The sequence below is a fragment of the Photinus pyralis genome, unplaced genomic scaffold, assembly GCF_008802855.1.
Source record: "Photinus pyralis isolate 1611_PpyrPB1 unplaced genomic scaffold, Ppyr1.3 Ppyr1.4_LG3b, whole genome shotgun sequence".
In the NCBI taxonomy this organism is placed as follows: Eukaryota; Metazoa; Arthropoda; class Insecta; order Coleoptera; family Lampyridae; genus Photinus; species Photinus pyralis.
This window is the reverse complement of record NW_022170510.1, coordinates 15,378,065-15,399,483: the sequence shown is the minus strand read 5'-3', so window position 1 is coordinate 15,399,483 and position 21,419 is coordinate 15,378,065. Positions and strand designations below refer to the sequence as shown.

The following is a 21,419-nucleotide window of genomic DNA, read 5'->3' as shown; positions in this document are numbered from 1 at the left end:
ATGGGTATAATTCAAGGGCCGTATACCTAAGTATAAAATACTTTTCACAGGATTTGATAACTTTTTTGTGTCTGAAGGTGCCCTTGAATTCTCGATCACAAGCAAATCTGTCTACTGGCTAATAAACGTAATGAAATTAAAATGAAAGTGAAAACAGCAAGACAGAAGAAACAATTGAATAAGTCAACCATATCGACCTCATAAAATGTTAACATTGATTAATTTAAATATTTATAGGACATCATATAGGTATTTAATGAATATGCGGTATAGTAATTTCTGCTGATTTATTAAACATTAAGTACCTACACAATTATTGCGCTAATTAATTTATTAGGAATTAACTCGATTTAAATTCATTCATATACCTACACTTAGTAACCATTGATTATATCTGAAATATGTATCGAAATCAATAACGTTTATACGCGTACGAATTATAGCGTGTATGACTTATTTAAACCGACGTCCTTAACATTAACATTTAGCACCGTTAAAAGGCATTAAAAAAAGATACGCTAGTTAAAATCAATTCTAAACCACTTGTAGCTGCTACACTTGGTTCAGCCATAAAACATTATAGCTACGGCTTTATGATCGATTTAGTAGTAAAGGTATTATAGGTGTTTATATTCTTAACAAATTGAAGTCATTTTATCACGTTTCATGCACTCCAATATACACATCAAATAAAAATTCATTACTTAATTCATTGCACTAGAATACCAACGGTTTTGTTATGTTAAAACATTCACGCGTGCAAAATTCACATATATACCTCCGTCATACCACCATATAATTGATTTTACATTCTAATGTATTGCTGCGGTTGTAGGATTAGCCCCGATGACGCCAGCCCTGATGACGTTCACGAGAAAAACTATATCCAGATGAAATAAAAAGTAATTTGAGGGGACGTATAAATCTAAAGGATAAGGCGTATAACTGTTATTCGAAATGGAGAAACAACCACAACATTGTTTCAGTATGAGAAACTCAGGAAACGAGGAATGTCAAGAATTGCCAGTGTATGAAGGTACGTACATACCTATACCTACCTCTAATCTCTATAAAATAATTATTCCCACATTATAATTACACCTTAGAAGTGGTACCCAAAAAAGTGTTTTATCTAAATTAAAACATAATTTCATGATTCGTTTCTGTCGCTTAGAACAATGCTCTATTATATTTTTTAGAAATAAATTATTTGTATTCATCACAAATGATGTCTATAGTTTTAATTTAGGTTCTGCTTTATTTAATTAAATACGATGCGTACCCGGAAATCCGTCTTAGCTATCCAATTAACGTTATTATTAATTAAATAAAATTCAATCGTTAACAATAGCAAAATTGAATTCTTACAAGGGAAAGAGTTACGCAACTTAATTGATAACTGATGTGGTTCTTTTGCCGACACTTTACACTTCTACTGATTTACAACATGTTAATAAGGTCAATAGTAGCTTAAAAGGTTTGTTTGTTATTAGATTTGTTGGATGCTTATCTGAGCCTTCTCACTCGTTAGCACTCTACTAAAACTTAATTTATGTGCAAATTCAAACTAATGTGGGAAATTAATTATCTAAATATGTTAATTATAAGATGCAACGTACTTTTATTTGAATTTTTTTCAGATGCAGTTACCTACTCCATTAAGCTGAATAGCTGTTGTCGAATTATTTTGATTAAGGAATGCAGTACGAAGTTAAAATGAGAAGCACAGATGAATCGTAAAATGAATTGAATTTGTGAGAGGTTATAATTTTCAGAGAAGAAGAAAGCAATTGGTCTGCGCAGTAATTAAGAAGATCAAATGCTTGAAATTGTGACGTAACCGTCTTGGGTGGTCGTGGATGCTTAAGAGTTGGAGCTTGGAAGGTCAAAAGGGGGAACAAATTGCAAGTATAAAAGCCAGGCGCAAGCATTTCTCCTAAGAATATCATTTTACTGTCTTTCTAAGCTATTGCAAATAGCCTACGGGTATGAAATTATCTTTAGAGACTTTGAAATTTTATAATTGCAGCTTATTAGGTTTACGGATTTATTTGTTAATCCTTTTGTTTGCCCGCTATTAGAAATAGGGTTTAAGTTGTAGCTTGTACTAATTTGAATTTTCCAAATGAGATTTGTTCCTCACTTTAGTAAATACTACGAAGCAGTATGTATAAGTATATATGCGGATAATTGCGATCTTATGTTTTGTATCCAATTTCGTTCAACAAACCGTTACACACAGCTACTGTAATTAGTGCAGAGCCAACGCTAGGTAGGGGTGTTGTATTACATTCATTAAACGAAATTGGCCCCTTTGGTAGGTTAATTCACTGACGCTCTTTTAGCTGCCGTATACCATTTAACTTTCCAGAATAAAAGGTTTCGGGATATAGTAATGCAGAAATTCCTACATGCCTATAATCTCGCGTGTAATGGTATCAACTTTTCTTTGTTATATGTTGTTTAGTTGGAGATTCATAGATAAAGTATAGGTACTTATTCAAATGGTAGGCAAAGCGTGAGAATAAAATTAAACTGTTAAATACTTATTTACCTACTGGGTAACGATTTTTTTTTATTAATTTTACCATCTATTCAAAATGCATGAATTTTACCATTGAATAAAATTTTTATTCAATGATTTTACGTATCTGCCTACCCTTTGGTATTTCTCTACCAATAACCAAATATTCATCGTGCCTTTTATTGGAAATAATCAATTAGATCATAACTAAGCACCAGAATTTCTATGAATTTCTAATGAAATACCCGTTTTTTTCTGTCAGAGTATGCTTGTATCACAGATTTAAAGTATGCTTGTATTATTCGTATCTACAGGGTGTTTCTTTAGGAACTATAGTTAAACGTTTCTGGGAAAGCGAAATAGGTAAGTTTTTGAAAATTTGTACTCTGAATTGATGTAAAATATTTTCCAAGATATTTTCAAAATGGTGGCAGTTCCGAAAATACCGGAAGTAGCTAGTAACTTCGTAATTTTAAATGGCAACCCCTATTTTTCATTGCATTTTTGGATTCTACGTGAAATTTCAGTTCTTTTGATACCCACATGTTGGTATCTACAATTTATGGTTTTTAAGTTACTTTGGGTTTTAATAAAAAAAAACATGACAGATGCAGACGGTACCTTGATTACTTGAAAACGGTTGTAGTTGTGGTAACCCATTTTTACCAGGACATAGAGAAAGGATAGGACTTTCTTTAGTGTACCTAAAAAAAGTAAGTTGCGTACGACCGCATCTATGGAGCTCCAAATTTAAGAAACTTCAAAGAAAAACTCAGACTTTTCAATTGAAATGACCATTTTCTTATTATGCAGTTGATATAGAATCAGAATTGATATATTGTGCTATTACATGTTCCTATATGTATCTTTAACAGTTTCCAATTTATTGAATTGATACCATTTTTTTCGGATTTTCTTTTTAGTTGTCGCCCATAATTTTATGACAACCGAATTTTAAACAAATGTAGTGACACTAATCCGTCACCTGTTATAGGTTAACATAAGTTTTTCAATAATCGAAAAATGGCAAGCAGTGGTTGTATACACATGAAGATTTTTGGAATTTAATTGTGATCGTATGTTCGCATTTAAAAAAAACGTTGTATAAGTTTGTGTTTTCCAATTAGCTGATCATTTTGTTGCCTTTTTTAATTAATTAATTATTTCGATTAGAATCAATGATGTTAAAGAATCCTTTTCTTGATTTGTTTACAATTCGATTGTCATTAAATCATGGCCTATTACTACAAAGAAAATCCGAAAAAAATGTTATCAATTCAATGAAATGGGAATAAATCAGAAACTGTTAAACATTATAGCTACCTATAAAAACATATAATATGAAAATATGCCAATTTTCATTCTCTTTCAAATGCAAATGTAATAAAATGGTCATTTCATTGAAAAAACTGAGTTTTGAGTCTTTGAAACTTAATTTTTCTTAAGTACACTAGGTAAAAGAAAGTCCTATTCTTGCTCTATGCACTGGTAAAAATGGGTTGCCATAACTACAACCGTTTTCAAAGTAGGTACCGTCTACATTCGCCATTTTTTATTACAAGTCAAAAGAACTTAAAAACCATACATTGTATTGTACTAAATTTCCCGTAGAATCCAAAAATGCAATAAAAATTAGGGGTTGCCATTTAACATAACTAAGTTACTAGCTACCTCCGGTATTTCCGGATTTTGAAAATATTTTACATCGATTTGGCCTTCGGAGTAACCAGGGGAGTAACTCTTAAGTACAAATTTTCAAAATCCTATACCTATTTCACTTTCGCAGAAACGTTTAACTAAAGCTCCCAAAAAAAAACACCCTGTATACATCATCTATTTTTATGTAACGGTATTTTTGCTTCAAAAGTTTTCATATTCGACTCATAGAAACTCCAGAAACTTCCATGAGTTTGTTAAATAAATTATCATATATAGTGCGTTCGATATAAGAGTCACCTTAATGTACCTATATTTTATTTGGCGAGATGCGAAAAATCTGTCAAGTAGGTATAATTATATATGTGAGATACTGAGGGGACCATCTTATCTCGAACGCACTGTGATGATAAATGTATACCGGTGAATGTTTCAGTGACAATTCAACTCATGTATAAAAAATCGCATAAGCCGCAGTGCAATTGTCACCTTGACAGCGGCCAAAGTTACCTGCAACTCTTCCAGCGCCAAATTCATTATATTAGTGTTTTTTCACTTATTCATTTTCTAACCAATTATCGCATTATCCTTCCCATATGACTAGTTTGACATTTGTCAATATAATTGATTGATTTGGGGAATTTCTTGTTCGTTAAATTGTCCTGCTGAATTACACTCGAGGTTTGTATTTAAACCGAGTAAATTTGTGAGGAATTTCAAATCTGTTCCCTTTTAGCAATTGGACTCGAAAAACTGTCAACCTAAAAATGGTCCACCTGCGAAATTAGACATTTTCATTTTTTCGGTGATATCTCGGTTATTTTCAAAGATTTGTCAACAATTTCAAAATTTCATAAAAAGGGGAAATTGTGACTTACACTGTATCTCTCACCGTTACGGAGGACCCATTTCGTGAGCCACGAATTTGAAGTACTGTCTCTCATAAAAAAATTATAACTCATAGTATGTGCAGGCTTAGTATTTGTGGTGCATTGCGATTCAACTAGAAGATTTTCCATGTTACTTGACCTTATAGCTACTTGAAAATCATTTTGAAAACTTACCTAATACTTATACATAAAAAAATTAAAAATTAATTGTATAGCACATATCAAAGCTTACAAAAAAACTAACCAATAACCACTGACAACTTTTTGAAATAGATAATAGACAATGCAACAATAATTTGGAAATGTTAAAACTCCCAAGTAATCTGGACAAGTAGGTATAGGTACCGTTTTTAAAAGGTTGCATTACAAGACTGTCTCCGGTTTTGTTTGTTAAGGGCTGGATATGTATAATGTTTTGAACCTGCTTTCACTCGTTTGTGAAGTTGAGTAATTGATGAGGAATTGAATAACTGAGACTCAATTTTGAATCCGTTAATAACTAAAATCTTTGGTTCTAATTTAGCACTATTTATATATCTGGTAGCCTTATGCAGGGTGTTACGAAATTCGTACCTACGGACAATGGGGGTTAGTTCTGAGACAAAACTGGATAGAAAACCCTATTACACTTTTGCGATGACAGACAAATACTTTTCAAGATACGAGTACATGGCACGACTAAATTTAAACTATATAGTTGTTGTATAGTTGTATTTGGACATGTTAAATAGCATTATTTATCCGTTCTGGACTTCTGGTGTCTTGGGTTTTCAGTTATCATCATAACACAATCTAATGAGCTAATGGGAATCCACGTACAATTAGAATATGGAATCATCAACGTAGATTAAGTAAGTTTAAATTCATTTATGCCACAAGTTCGTTTTATTAGTTATTTATTAATTAAAATAAAAATCATTCTTCATTTCTTTCTCATTTTTGTTGCAACCTCGTAGCTTGAAAAGTGTTTGTCTGATCGCAAAAGCGTAATAGGGTTTTCTGTTTAATTAAACCTCCATTGTCTGTGGACGCGAATTTCGTAACGCCCTGTGTGTTGACATATTGTGATAGGGAGACAAGTTCTATTCTTATAAGAGGTCCCTTACCACAACAATTGAAATAAAGTTATGCTTTATTGTTATTGTATAGATCTATCTATAACTATATGTTTTGGAGCAATTATAGTTTCAATAAGTACCTATAGGTATTACGATAGCTACTATAGGTACTGACAGTATACGTAGGTGTAAAATTAGATCAATTAGCTAAGCAGCACTTCTAGGTACTTATATGCAAATACAAAATACTTATAATGTATAGGTATACTTATAGTACCTACATTTGTAGTAACAGTGTACATAAATATGACTCTGAATTTTTCTGCACACATAATGGCTTTCCATTTTCAGCATGGTACTTTGCGCAGTGACCCAGTGACGATATTATAACCGATGAAGTATAACTGAGGCGCAATTATTGCTAGTTATAGGTACGTGACAAACATTTAAAGGATGCCTGGATGAAGATCAAGTTTCTACACGAGATGAAGACTATGCGCCAAATCGCGCTTGGTGAAGAACATCGCCTAGATGCAATTCTTAATTATCTACTTACACCTGAAGTATGGCAAAGCTTTGAGAATTCTACAGGATTTAACGGTGTTTGAATATTGCAATGAGCAAACTGAACTACTTACCATCCACCTATGTGGATGGAAATTTCAGGCAGTCAAAGATATGGTACCACATTATATCGCATGGAAGAATTTGCGGTGTGGAATATCATCGGGAATATTAAGACTTAGAATACCATTAAGATTTAACCTACTATTACTACTCAACCGTCGGAAAGCGACAAGATTAGCTCTCAGGGCACTATTTATATCTATACGTTTACGTTAGTGTGATTTCCAATTGTACCCAGCCTTCCCACGAAATTAAAACTGTTATAGATTTCATTAGGTATTCACACATTGATACAAATAATCTAGTTATATGCCTAAGTAGGTACTGAATTGACTATGTGCGTAGGTATATGTGCAAATGGTACAGCTATAATATTTGTTCATAAATGAATTATATTTAAACACCTTTTTTTATTCCTGTTTTGTGTAAATAACATGAATGTTGGACTTGTTAACATAACAACTAAGTATCTTTATCTGCCCTTATACTATGTAGAAGTAGAAGGATAGGTAGGATTGTTTCAGTATAGGTATGTTAATTTAAAACGTAACAAATTATATAAATACTAATGTAACATTACCGATCGAATAAATTCTTTCTTTTTTGGCGACTTCCGCTGATAAAGTGATGTCGTTATAATGCGCACTTTTTGTATTAAGTGATAGATTGATTCATAACTTTTCATCCCTTCACCTATTGGGCTATCAGGCATAAATGTTGTGTAGGGATCCCGCAGGCACTTACATTATCACTCACCACCATAAGTGTAGATTTCTACTAAGTGTTATCAATCATAGTCGTTAAATATTAGGTAACCAATCTCGTTGAAATAATGTTCCCACGCTTATAAGAATCAACTGCAATTTTTCGCATTTAGTAATGCTCTCTGTTTATCTACGTGCCGGCAATTAACTTGCCTTTTACAATTTATATGAGCATCATATGGATTATAGATCGAGCACTAACCTTATCTACTTTCAGTAGTGTTTAGTGTGTGGATTTCTAATAAACATTTATTCATAAAACAAAAATGCGCTGATGTAGTTTATTTTAATCCTCGATTTTTCTTCGCGTATATCAACCTATATATGTGTCTATGTCAGTCTGCCTGTGATATTTTTTACTCAAGGAGGGCGCTTGGGACGCTCTTTCAGAATCCACGTAATGTAGTTGATAAATTCTCATTCTCATTTGCAAAACTTCGTAGTAAAATACGTACCTACCTACTAACAAAACTTTTTTACAGGTATAGGTAATGAATCAAAAAATCTTTTCTAATACACGTAAATTAGTTGAAATGGAAGTGGATCTACCAAATTAAGGAAAATTTGAATATAATAGTGTAGCTTTGAGTATGATGGCAGGATATCACACTGTATTTTGTGATTTTATACAGGTTTTCTCTGATAATATAATATACTGCACGTAGTATGGTTTTTCAGTTCGTTAAAATACCTATTAGCTAGGTATACTTATCCAATTCTTAAGAAGAGCAACAAAAGCTGTGAATCATTTATATCTTCAACTTTAGGGCCGGTTCTACAATACCACGACAATTACACTTTTTACGCAGAATAAGATATTTTTGGAATAACTGCCATAGCACTAGTATCCCCTTGGTTGACGCAATGGTAACCAACGCAATTGTCGACGTTTATTATAGGTACCTATAGCTTATTCTCGGTATATACCTACCTGCATTATAGAATCTGCCCTAATCTAACAAATTATCAGTAATAGTATAAAATCCAAAATGCACAATGAATGAACAACACTACCCAGTGGCGACGTAAGGGGGAGGGGGGATTGGGGCGCCAACACAAGATGTTCCAAATTGATTGTTTTCGATGTTTTTGGGGGGATATTTTGAGAATTAAAATTTATTGGTGCAAAAATATTATACATTGCAGGTATTTGAAAAATCAAACTTTGGTATAGTGTATTTTAGAAACTAGGCAGACTTTAGAAAATATAACAGTACCCCCTTACTAACAGACTATTTCTATATAATTTATATTCGTTATACTTTTTTGATTCTTCCCACAAATAACTTAGTTACAAAGTAAAAACTTTTTATTGCGCATTCGCGCAAGTCGTACGTCAAAATTGACCCTGTACATATCTGTTTTCATTGTAGGTAGGTACCTACCAAGCCGTTAATTAGGCGGCAAATGAGAGAAAGGGGGGGGGGGAGGGGTATGAGGGCGCAATTTTGGTGAGCCGCACCGGGAACCGGGGGTAGCTACTCCGCCACTGACACTACCTACTAGCTACATTCAAATTTCAAACATGTCTGATTTAACCATCAGCATCGTATCTCGTATGATCAGCGAGATCCCAAAGTGAGGCTCTTAAACCGAGCACCCTATATACATACTCATTATTCAGTAGATATACTTAAACTTCTTCGCATGCCAATGTTGTAGTGCATTCCCCACCATATGCACCTATTATGCTTTTTTTTAATACTTATTCATTTGTACATGCTCTTGCTTATTTTTAATAAACTTGTAACACATAGGTATAGCAAACGACAGACGGGCGAAGTGGAGTTCCTGGGTCACTGAAAATTTAATCAGTTCTTCCGTGGGTGCGATGATAAACATAATAGTAAAAACAAAATTAGAAAATTCGAAACCGTTCGCGAGTTATCATGTACACAGACGGATGGACAGAAAGTCTAAAATCATGAACCAGCTCGTGGCTCGTTAATAATGAAGCAACATAGAACGTATTTACGTATCTATATCATTTATATTAGAAGAATCCGCAATCTGTAATCCTACGATGTACCTACTACAAATAAATGCAAAATAATCATTTGCGTAGATTTTATCAAAACCCTTCAAATTACATAGGTACCTATGGTATGGGTAATACTCACCTTGCATTCTGCTATACTTGATAATGATCACCTCTAGTGCAACTTTTTTGCTAATTACTTATGATTTTTTAAGACATACTTACCTATAGCCAAAGGTTTAGGTGATTTTTAAATGGGAAGTGCACGTCACATCATTGCGATTTTTAATTTAACAAATTGGCACCTACCTGTACTTACTTCTGCCTGTAAACTTTCTTTGTAAAATGTCTCACTTTGTCGTTTTTGTTCTACACCAGCTTTTCTAATAACGGACACCAAGGTGAGCATCGAAATATGGGACACACTGTACCAGTCATCAAAACCGCGGTTAAAAATGTATCAAAATTTACTGCGTATAATTTAACATTTTTTTATTCAAAAATAATCATACCAAATATTCCGCATACTTAAAAATGGCATAATTAAATTTTGTCCTACTACCTTATGAAGCAATGCTTACTCGGCTGCAATTTGCAACCCAAATGTTAGGTGGTAAATTGACTCGACGTATATTTTTATGCACTTGGGGATATTAACTACTGTTCATTATTAGGTACATATGGCCAATTAATATTCATTAATCGAATTCAATTCTCTTATAGGTAATTTACTGCGTGACAATTAACAATAACACATAAACCATCCAATTTCTTTGTTTTCTCTTAAGGGTATATATAATTTGTAATAGAAGACAAAATAAAAGTGATAACCATCTCATTTTCATGTCAGATATGTGATAACAAGCTTTATTAGTACAGCTAAACTTTGTCTTTGTTAGCAACAACATCTATAAATTTTGAAACGTAAAACAAAAGCAATACACAAAGTTCATTTTGTTAAAGAATTTCCCTCATGTTCTTTATTCTGTAGCGTACGCTTACTTTATTTGTGAAAGATGCACAATGGCCTTACGAAAGGATCTATTTAAATAGATAAAATAATACCATCACGCGAAGAAATGGAATCAATTTCTGTATTATAGATTTCCAGGATAATTTTACATTTAAATTAAACCGGGGTCGAATGTGGAGCTTCAAAATGGTTGTTAAGAATATAACGGAGGAATGATGCCAGAACTTCAACCAATTTAATTAAGAGAAACGAACCTACTTTGCATCTGAATGGCTCCAGATAAATTTAAAGTTCGTCTACTGACTTGTCTACGTTATTAACTTCGAGATAAGTTTAATCAAGGAGAAAACTTATTTTAAATTTGAGTTTATCTAATCAATAGTTAGTATTCTCAAGCATAATGAATATACGCCGTAGGTAAGTGGATATATCAGCTTCGTAAATGCAGTAATGCCTCATTTTATTGGTGTTCTATTATTACTGGTGGGACATTCTCAGTAAATTTGTAATTAAAAATTAACACCAGATGATTGTGCACTAATCCAATTCTTGTATAAGTAAATAAATCCTTCAAAACTAATCACAAATATTCACCGTGCAGAGCGCCATCTAAGCGTAATCGTGTGGACTGTATCGCGCGAAATCGATTGGGTAACTGTAAGCAGACATTCCGCATTTTACATACCGAAACCTGCAATCGAGGACAGCCTTCTAAACAAACCACTATTGCAGTATTATGATTTTTATATATCTTTATATGCCCGCTCACATACAAGTGGTTAAAGAAAACACGTTTTCTATTAAGAATTGTGACCCCTAAGTAGGTATAGGTGGATAATAGGTACCTATCTACCTGCCTAAATGCACATTATCAAGATTAGGTGCTTAATTGTTTTGCTCAAATAATTGTCGTATAATCAACTTATACAATCCGTTCCAACCTTGTTCGAGATGCAATTTGTATGCATAAAGGGTGAATTTTTTGCCGTTTACCCAGAGGAAAATGGATCACAGAAACAATACCTACTACAAATATAGAAAAGAGAAATGTATTTTTTCCCGGTCATAAACAAAACACGGATGAACACCGAACAACTGTTTATAGGTACTATCAGGAATCTCTTATTCAATAATATACCTTCGAGAACGACGCTCAATGTTAATCTCCCTACGTCAATGAAACCGAAGCAGTTGGAATAGTCTACTCATGCAAGCTGCTGATCATGATAAAAACGAAACGTAAAACTATGAATGCTAGATATTGGCATATATATACGAGTATATGAACATAAAGACTGAAAATGTCACGTTGCGTCGAATCCGAAAATGTAATTAAAGAAAAAGCAGATTCCATTCAAGACAACAAATTTTCTAGTTTCTTCCGGCATCCGGAAGTACCATCCCTTTGAAAGTATTTTGCATAATCAGCCAACCGTAAGGCAGTGGAGTAAGTAAAAATAACCTACAGTGTCTTAGAATATGTCCAATCCAGATGTATCTTCTCTTTTTCAGAGTAGTGTACAGACAAGAGCTCTCCTCTCAAACTCTCCCCAGCACCTCTTCATAGGTATCCACTTTTTCATGTTAAGTTAGTGGCAGCCGATACTAGAGCAGAGCTATGGATTTTGATGTTTTTTATGTACTTGCAATTTACCATTTTACGAGTTGTTTTGTCTAAATTAATCGTAGATGTTTTTTTGGAGTAAAATGATATTTCATTTTTCTTATCTTTTCTTACACACAAAAGAATCGGCATAATGTAACATAACGCAGGAGCCCTACTTGTATCACCCAGTCTGACCAGACTTGCCGAGATTTGAAAGTGGCGTGAAACGTCCATACATTTCGACATATAGGTTAGATGACCTCTGTATAATTTTTACCATTTTCCAGCTGTAAGTCGAGATTTCAGTATGATATATTAAGGACGATGGAGGTTTGATATCCGCTCAAATGTCGCATTCATTCTATCTTTTAATGTTTTATTTGCTCACCTAAAGGAGAATGGACGCCTTTTTAAAAAATTTAAGTTTAAGAATATAACATATCTGGGAAAATTTACAGGTTGTGTTGTATTGAAATAATGCCTTTGATTTTTTCCAATCATCTTGGTGCAACAATAACGATCAAAATACATATGACTAACAAAAATGCATTAAATTCATGTTTTGGGCATTGAGATAATGCTCTTAGTTTTTTTCCCAAAGATTTTGGTGAATGAGATTTTGATCATGAGATGTTTTGATCAAAATACATGTGCCCTCAGAAAAATGTTAACATCTTTGAATCAAACACACGCGGCGTGCATATATGATGCACTCTTTTGGCATCAATATAATATGCTTTTGAAAGCTCTAAATTCATGCGTGTAAAGAATAATTTTGGGTACATTTTGCTCTAAAGGTTTTGACATAGACCACAGAGAAGAATTGTACTGAATTGTTACACATCTTAAACTCATATGGAATAATGTACCGAAAGTCCGCACTCGATGCATGACCCAGGGTATGAAATATATTGATTTCTATTATATTGAACCAACAGTTGTTCCTGTCCTATAACTTTTATATTCCTGCTGACCCATACCTACACTAAATTTGAACACGACACCACTATTGAAAAGCGTACCTACACGGATGGACGGATGGACAAAAATTAAAAGCTATATAAAAAATATCTGGGGATATTAACTAAGAGTTATTGCGAACACATCAGGCCAACGGGCGGACACAAGGGCGGACAACTATACCTACAAAACTATACAGGTTCTGAGGATCCTTACCCTTTAATTTCGACCTAGATGAAGTTCGAACCTGCAGTCTACGCAATGTATGATCCTTGTGTGTTTAGAAAATCATTAAATGCTTGTAAATTCTCCAACTTTCTCTTTAGACGTACACGTGTTTGTATGATGGAAGTAATATGTACTTAGAAAAGCACTTGATAGATAGTTAAGTGAAATGTATTACCAAAGCATATCTGGAGTGTTCATTAAATGATGTCATACACGTATTGATCTTGGTGTTCTATTTCCAGTTTCAAGTGGAACACATGTGGATAAAATTAATAATAGAGTTGCAATAAAGTATAAGGTACCTATGCCACTATAACAGATTATGAAAGACATCATCCGAATTTATTTCCTAAAAACAAGTTTTTACTTATACATGTCGTTGTATAATGTTAACCAAACTGTCACGATATCATTAAAATACCAAGTTTTACGGTCAATCCCACGTATTTGTGAAACATGCCTACATGTCATGCATAATACTAGTAGGTACCTACTTACTCCCATGTATTGAATTCATTTCTATATATAAGTCATTGAGGAAGAACACATCTGTAATATACCATCACAAACGCTAGGCAAGTGTGGATTTTGCAAAACAGTTATTAGATTTAAGCTATTTAATACAAAAAACCGAAAGCTCTACGCTATCGACGAGTTCTAGATCAATTTATAAAAAGCCTCCATATAAGACTACCAACTTAGGTACTTTTGAGAATCAAAATCGTGCACAAATCTAATTATATATATACTTTTATTTAATGTAAAACATGCGTATTTTTCCAAAAGAACAAAGTAATTTGCGGTAACAATATACTAAGTGCCAAGTAAGTTGATGATTATGATAACCAAGCGTTCAAAGTAAAACAAGAAACGGACAGTTATTTGCCACCATGCCATGTCGTGCTAAACCTACTAACTCATAAAAAAATGGGCAGTCCTTGACTGTTGTCTCTTAGCCAACGTTTCTAACACGTTTCGGAAGTGTAACGACGCTAGTGACCATTCTGTAGATATATACCTATCCTAACTCATCGAATAATTACCGACGAAATATAATCTAAAGAAACGAAAAAATGATTTTGGACAGTATTACATTATCACACACAAGGGAAACCAAATTCGCGGTTTTGCAATGCCACATTTCCTTAAATGGGTCACACAGTACGTATTGGTAATGACGGACATCTTATAGCACATGAATCGGTGGTTTCCAAAGACGTTGCAACACAAATTGATTTCCACAGCGCAACGCATCTCAATTTGAAGGAAACTGGTTTATTGTTATGGCAAAGAAAAGGGTACCTACCTAAACTAAAAATCCAGAACGATTAATGATCTGAGAGTATATACCTATATCATTAGGGGACCCATATATCATACTCATTACTTATTCATTTTCTATTATAACTGCTACTTTGTATATGAAAATGGTGTGCAGTTATTAGCCCATAATCTCGTCGTAAAATTAATATAAAAAAAGCTTTTCACAGTTTCTTAACTTAGATGCCTACGTATCTGATATCCAATAATGCATTGACATAACTTTATAGCAAGAAGTGATTTGTGGTTCTAATTATATAAAGCGATAAATTACTTAATTAACGTTCACAATGTGAACTGAACTCGTTAATTCCAGTTTCGCCATTTAACTTTGCAGACAACCGTTCAGTTCAGTTTGATAATTTTTCACCTCTCTAATTAACATTGTAATCGAGTTCTCAATTTGGCATCAATTACCCTTTTCAGGGCATCAGACACTTATTTCCGAATTAAAACAATTCATATAAACCGTACAAGTAAAAGACATCAGCAGAATTTTCATCCGGTACCGGAAGATTTACCAAATTCAGTGCACCGACTTCAATTCACCGAATTCTTCTTGGTGAAATAAAAATTCACCGAGCCTCCCATTGATCGATCAGTAAACATTTAAAATTGTCAGATGTTCTTTTAGCAACTTTGTAAAAATTCATAAAAAGACAAGACAAAGACATATTGTAATGGCATCATAATTCCATTTGCATTCCTCTGTTAATCAATTATTTTCCAATGGTAATCCTAATCTCTCTATTTTACCCATGCCAATGCCATTAATTATTTATTATAACTCCTTATAAAAAAAGTATGCACTAAGGTCAATTGAGTCCCCCCACCCCTATCTTAAAGAAATTTTTTATTAACAAATTGACATTGATCTTTGTGCAAATATTTTGCTAGGAATGTGACACTTTAGTTTGTTGACAGTAGAAAAAGAAAACCAACACAAAGACCGAGGCAAATTCGTATAGAGCTGATATAGAGCTACATCAAGGAATTTGAGTTCGGGCAGGCTGGCAGACATATAAATTCGAACGGGTCAAAACTCTCAGTAGGTATATGATGGTGCGTTAAGATGGCGTTTACATTGAGAAAGTGGAAATTTGTTTCCACAATAACTTCCTTCTGGGTAGGTAGAGTTTTGGTTGAAATAACATCCATTCAAATATATAATGTTCCGACATTTGCATGAAACAAAAATTATTTAGCTAATTTCTGTACTTTCGCCGTTATTTAGGAAAAAAGTTCTTAAAAAACGCCCATTTTTATCACACACTAATAATAATTTGTTATCAAATTTAACTTCATTCACAAGCTTAAACCTTTAGCAACCAATCGGTCGTTAACAGAAGTTAATTTTTTTACCTCGAAACAAAGTTGTTGAGGAAATCGCAAGGCAGCTTTTGCACTTTTTGTAAACGCCATCTTAAGGATTTCGTTAGATTTATTCCTTTGAAACAATCACGTCTTGTATTATCTATATGATGTTTCCATGTAAGGCGATTATTTGATGATATTCCTAAAAAGTTTGCCTTCACATTATAGTGTCTTCTCTTACTACTCTCATGACAGTAAATCGGTCAATTGAAGTTCGGTGAGTTTTTGTTTTAATGATGTGACATTTCGAAGAATTGTACCTAATTCGACAAGAGGATTTCGGTGAATTGATTGACGTGAATTAAATTCGATGAACTTCCCGTGATCAATTTTTATCTTCACCAAGTCTTAAATCTAACTGAACCGTGAAGCAATTTGAACAAAATATTTCTGTGAATACAGAAGAGGCCTATCCAAGCAACGCATTTCGCTGCGTTTTTGCCAAAACAAACAAGTTAAAAACGTATGGTCACTCGCGATCGACACCGAAAGCGCATTTTCCCTGCACAGAATCAGTAATAACTCGGAAAGGACTAATCCACAAAATCTTTTGTCGTTCTGGTCTCGGGGCTGTGCTACGCCGTAGAAGAAAGAAGCCACAACCAAAAAGTTTAAACTGGAGGACTAGTAGTTGTACAGACGGATAACAAAGTGCTGACGGAAGTAACTTCATTTTTCTTTTGGAGAATGGGCTAAAAAAAGTGAGCAAAAAGGACAATTTTTTCCTCCTGTCTACCACAGAGCTTCCAGCATTTTTTACCCACAGATAGACAGAAGCACCTAACGCTTCAAAAATTTACTTATGTACCCCCAAATTAACACGCCCTTCGCAACCCAATGCCTTGGAAGTAATTAGAAGTAATAAGAAGCTACATGTGTGTAGGTATATTTTTGTCTGCAAAAACTAAAGCTATTTTGCCCCTTCTGAGAGTGCAGAGTAGGTATATACGTACCACATACACCTTTTTTATACTGTTTGTATGCAAACGAGTACATAAGTATAAACAAAAAAACAAGCTTTCTTTGAGTGGCACAAGATACACTCTTAGAAAATTGATTAAATAATCTACATTATACTTATAACATATACACATTATACTTATAGGAAATATTGATCTTTTTACATTTCAATCTGGGCGAATTTGATTTTATTAAATGACGTAAATGAAAATTAGGTATAGAAATGCATTATCAGTAATTTATGTTGATCTATAGATACATCCTTAAGTATATAGCAAAAAAAAACGTTTCCATGTGAGTGACCTAAAATGTCGGCCATTTAACTACATCCGAAGTCCTTGCATATCGCGTCCTATTCAAAGCAAAGGGTATATGGTATCAAAAAAATATAACCTTCGGAAATGAAAACCCTAGTCGTAAAATAAGGGTATAAGGCATACTGCGTGTTCAGCATAACAATACCTACATTTAGGTACGCTTTCGCTTCTCGCAAAATATCCTTTTACTTTTAGACATTTATAGTTCTTATCTTTCTGCGTCACAATAAATACATCAGCATTCATATATTAATCACACCCCTTCTTATAAAATATTATAGCAAACATTCATTTTATCCACATATTTACTCAGGCAAGACACGCTCAAGTACCTACATACAGTAAGGTTAAAAATATCGACTAATTGCCATATACCTACCTACCCACCTATTTCGACTTTAAGCGCTAAAAGGGGAGAAGCATTAAATTGTTTCGTATAACTATTAGGTATACTATAAATGTGAGACTGTAGCATAACTTAGCAATTATGCATAAATAAGTCAAAGGCAGTATAGTCGTAAAACCACCTTAAAAAAATTAAGTTAGTAATTTATGCGAATCCAATGATTAAGACTGAAACCCGTACAGAAGTAATAAACAAGTTTGAGATACAACATATATAGAGAGACCGAGAGAAATAAAAATATTTCCAGCAAAAACATTAGATAGCGAGTTAATGAAGCAGCCTGACGGATACGAGCTCTGGAACCAGAACCGCGCCTGATAAAACCGGCTGTATCATATAAATATGTCAACAAGAACTCCGCCTTGCTTTTCCAATTATGAGACGAGACCCCAAAAAAGAACAAAATGTAGACTCACTTACCTAAGATGGCTGAATGGGCAGATGTAAGATAAGTTATATGATGTCTTCTTTACTCCATGCTGGACGACTGCTTGTCCTAAAATAAAACAAAACCTTACGATTAATATTTTAGTTAGAAAATTTTGTTTGACAGTTTTTACATGTTATTGTAATTTTCCGACGCGCACATAAAATGCGAGATTATCTCAAATCTAAATTTAATGTGAGAGAATCCAGTAAGATTAAAAACAAGACGATCTCCATTAGTTTGTGACAAAAAACAGATTACGAGATTTTGTGGATGTTTTATTACATTTATAATTTATATCGTAAATGTGGTCATCGCATAATCTGATAGGACGTGCTACCACTCTTGTTCAACAAGATGCTTTTATCTCAACTTTTCCGGTAAACATAACTATCTTAAGAATTATCTCTACAAATTGCTCGTTTTCAAAACTATCTACATTATTTGTAGGGCCGTCAACGCAATATATAAAATTGATACAGAAAAAAACCCTCAAATTTTGACATTGTAAATTGCGCACGAATTTTTAGAGTGTTTCCACCAAAGAGTAACTCTCTAGTTTCACTACCTATATACATGCAATTACATCTATACCCGCCGAGATTGACAACCGGCGTTTAATTTCCTGATATTAACTAAGTATATTGTGAAAAAGTAATATATATAAAATAATAGAAAATTAAATTAATAACCATATCCATGGTTCGGAATCAATAGTATTTTAAACATAAGCAGTAGTACCTATTTTAGCATATTATTATAGGGTTTGGAGTTTCGTTTTATGCTGTAGGTATAGGTACGTTTATTAATGTGTTTTGAATATTTTGCCACATGCCTTTCACCAATCACTATAAAAGACGTAGGTACCTTTTTAATAATACACGGACCAATTTCGAGGGGTGTTTCTTGAACATGATACTTAGTTCGATATGTTGAATGATACAACTTTCTGACTTTGAAAAGCCTGATGTACCTACACTAAGGAAATTGTATATTCTTCCTCAAAGTCATTTTTTTGTTTAAACTTAATTATGAAGTTTTATGTTTAAGGAAATGTTTTAGCACATTTTTTTTATAAAATAAAAATAGTTATTTCTAACTATTGATCTATGCAGCTGCCCGTGTAGGAGACGGGATCATAGCACGGAATAACTATGGAATTTCATGTCACAATTTGTTATTATTTATTGAAACTAGGCGTATTCCGTGCTTTTGTTTTGAGCACCGTTATCTGAATCATGTTTTGTTGATGTACCTACTGTACAGGTGATTATGCATGTATATGGTTTATTAACTATTTATTTATGTATTCACATAAGTGTGCTGTCGGTGTGCATGGTTCAATTTAACTATTCCGTGAGGGAAGTACCTAATACAGTTCGATGCTTCGCTGTATCTGTTACTTTCTTACTTGTGGCCGACTGGCGGACAGTGCGTGTGAGGTGGCTCAACTGTTTCCGTGGAGTAAGTACCTAATATAATCCGATAGTTCTCTTTATCTGTTGCCTGCTCGTTTCGTCCGGATTGCAGGTTTTGACATCTTAGCAATACGAGAATTAAGGGTCATCTAATCAACATTTCTTCTATTTAAAATATGTTTTGCTTGGGCGATAATTGACTTCATTATGAATACTTGCTATATTGGCATTCTCACATGTACTTTTCGTATTAAATTAGTTAACTGAGGCTGGAGTAGAGCCACGCCATTTTGATGTTTTCCTTTATGCACATGCAACTTTCTCATTTGATCGTACGTGTGCTTTACTGTGTTTTTGTACTAAATTGATTTATCATAATTATGTTTTCCAGTTGCATTTATGATGTCTCAGGTGTTATGATTTTATAAATTTGTTTAACTGCACTTGATTCCGATTACACAACGTAGGAATTAAGCCGTGCCATCCATATCGAGCCGACTGCAACAGAGATTCAAGATGCCGCGAAATGTCTGTCCTTTCGACTGGCGCCTCTACTCGTAGTTTTTTTTACCAGAGTTGCCAACTGTAAGTACATGTAAGTCAACATTTTCAGTGACGGCTTGGGGGACCCCTGCGATCGTTACAGTATCCAAAATGATAAAGAGTTTGCTACCAATCTACATACCTACTTTAAATTGGTGGTCAGTTGCGTACTTCTGCATGATCAAAGGGAGCATTTTTTAATTGCACCCAGTGGTTTGCCTTACATATTCTTAAAGAGTACATTTTTTTTGACAACATAAAGAAAGTACATAATCAAATTTAATCACTATTTTTGAAAATGGAAACACTATTTTTCATGAGGTATTATTAAAGATTAATTTTAATATTCCAACATAAAACACATCATGAAACTAGTAAAATTATCTAATTAACAAACTTTTTTTCCTTAATCTGAGTTTTTCTATTTACAAAAGATGCCCCCTTTGACCATTCAAACTTTTTATAATTTTTGATGCTCTAAACAGCTTCTCTAAAGAAATGTTGTTTTCAAGATATACAGGGTATTATGAAATTCACGCCCACGGACAATAGGGCCTTAATTCTGAGATAAAACTGAATAGAAAACCCTATCCCAATTTTGCGATCCAACAAATACCTACTTTACTACGAATAAAAAATAAAAATTTATCGGGAAAAACAAATAAATACAATAATGTGAATAACTAATTCCAAACAATGATGAATCCACCAATATAATATTTAGAAAGAAACCTACGAGGTTGCAAAATAAACGAGAAAGAAGAAAAAAGACAATAAGCAACATTTATTCGAATATAGGAAAATATTTTGACCTGTTAATGGCATTAGGAGCTTGCAATAATAGCTCAGAACAAGCTGCATGTAAGACGGTTATACCCAGAATTACAAAAGTGCAAATCGCAATCTATTCAGGTTTCTCAGAATTTAAGCCTCCATTGTCCTAGGCGCAAATGGGCGCACCCTGTATTCAGTGTTTCAGACAAAATGTTCACGCTGTACATCTACTAACAGTGCCATAAAAAATTCATAAGAAGTTTACGAATAATCCAATATTAAAACCAATAACAAAATAGGTAGGTATACTTCCCCATTACCAAAACTTTTTTCACGGTAATCAAAATTGATTATCATTATCAAATAGGCGTCTAACAAAAGGCTTGACAGAGATTGAAATACATAGCTTTACTCAAACGTGCGCGTTTTATTAACCGCTGATCAATTGAACGAAAATTGTTCCTCGCAAGTGTTTTTTGTTGGTTTCAGAGGGCGTTACTGCCATTCTCAACTAGGAATTTTTTTACTTCTACAAACTCAGAATATAGCACATTTCAGAATAGAGGGTACGGTGTTTTCCACATGAAAATAAGGCATTCAAAATTTGGGAAAAAAA

The 21,419-nt window shown here is 33.6% G+C and overlaps 1 protein-coding gene and 1 long non-coding RNA gene across 7 annotated transcripts in view; one reads left to right on the top strand and one right to left on the bottom strand.

Moving 5' to 3' along the window:
* The window catches only part of LOC116166312 (homeobox protein abdominal-B), a 441,837-nt gene that overhangs the window by 324,620 nt on the left and 95,798 nt on the right, over positions 1-21,419 (bottom strand). For all 6 annotated transcript variants that reach the window (XM_031481240.1, XM_031481238.1, XM_031481243.1 and 3 more), the window contains one exon: positions 18,062-18,137. The gene's annotated coding sequence lies outside the window, so the exon portion shown is untranslated. The remainder of the gene's footprint in view (positions 1-18,061; positions 18,138-21,419) is intronic.
* LOC116166317 lies at positions 641-7,359 on the top strand. Its single transcript, XR_004144304.1, has 3 exons — positions 641-1,036; positions 1,641-1,986; positions 6,480-7,359. It is a non-coding gene; the product is annotated as an uncharacterized LOC116166317 (long non-coding RNA).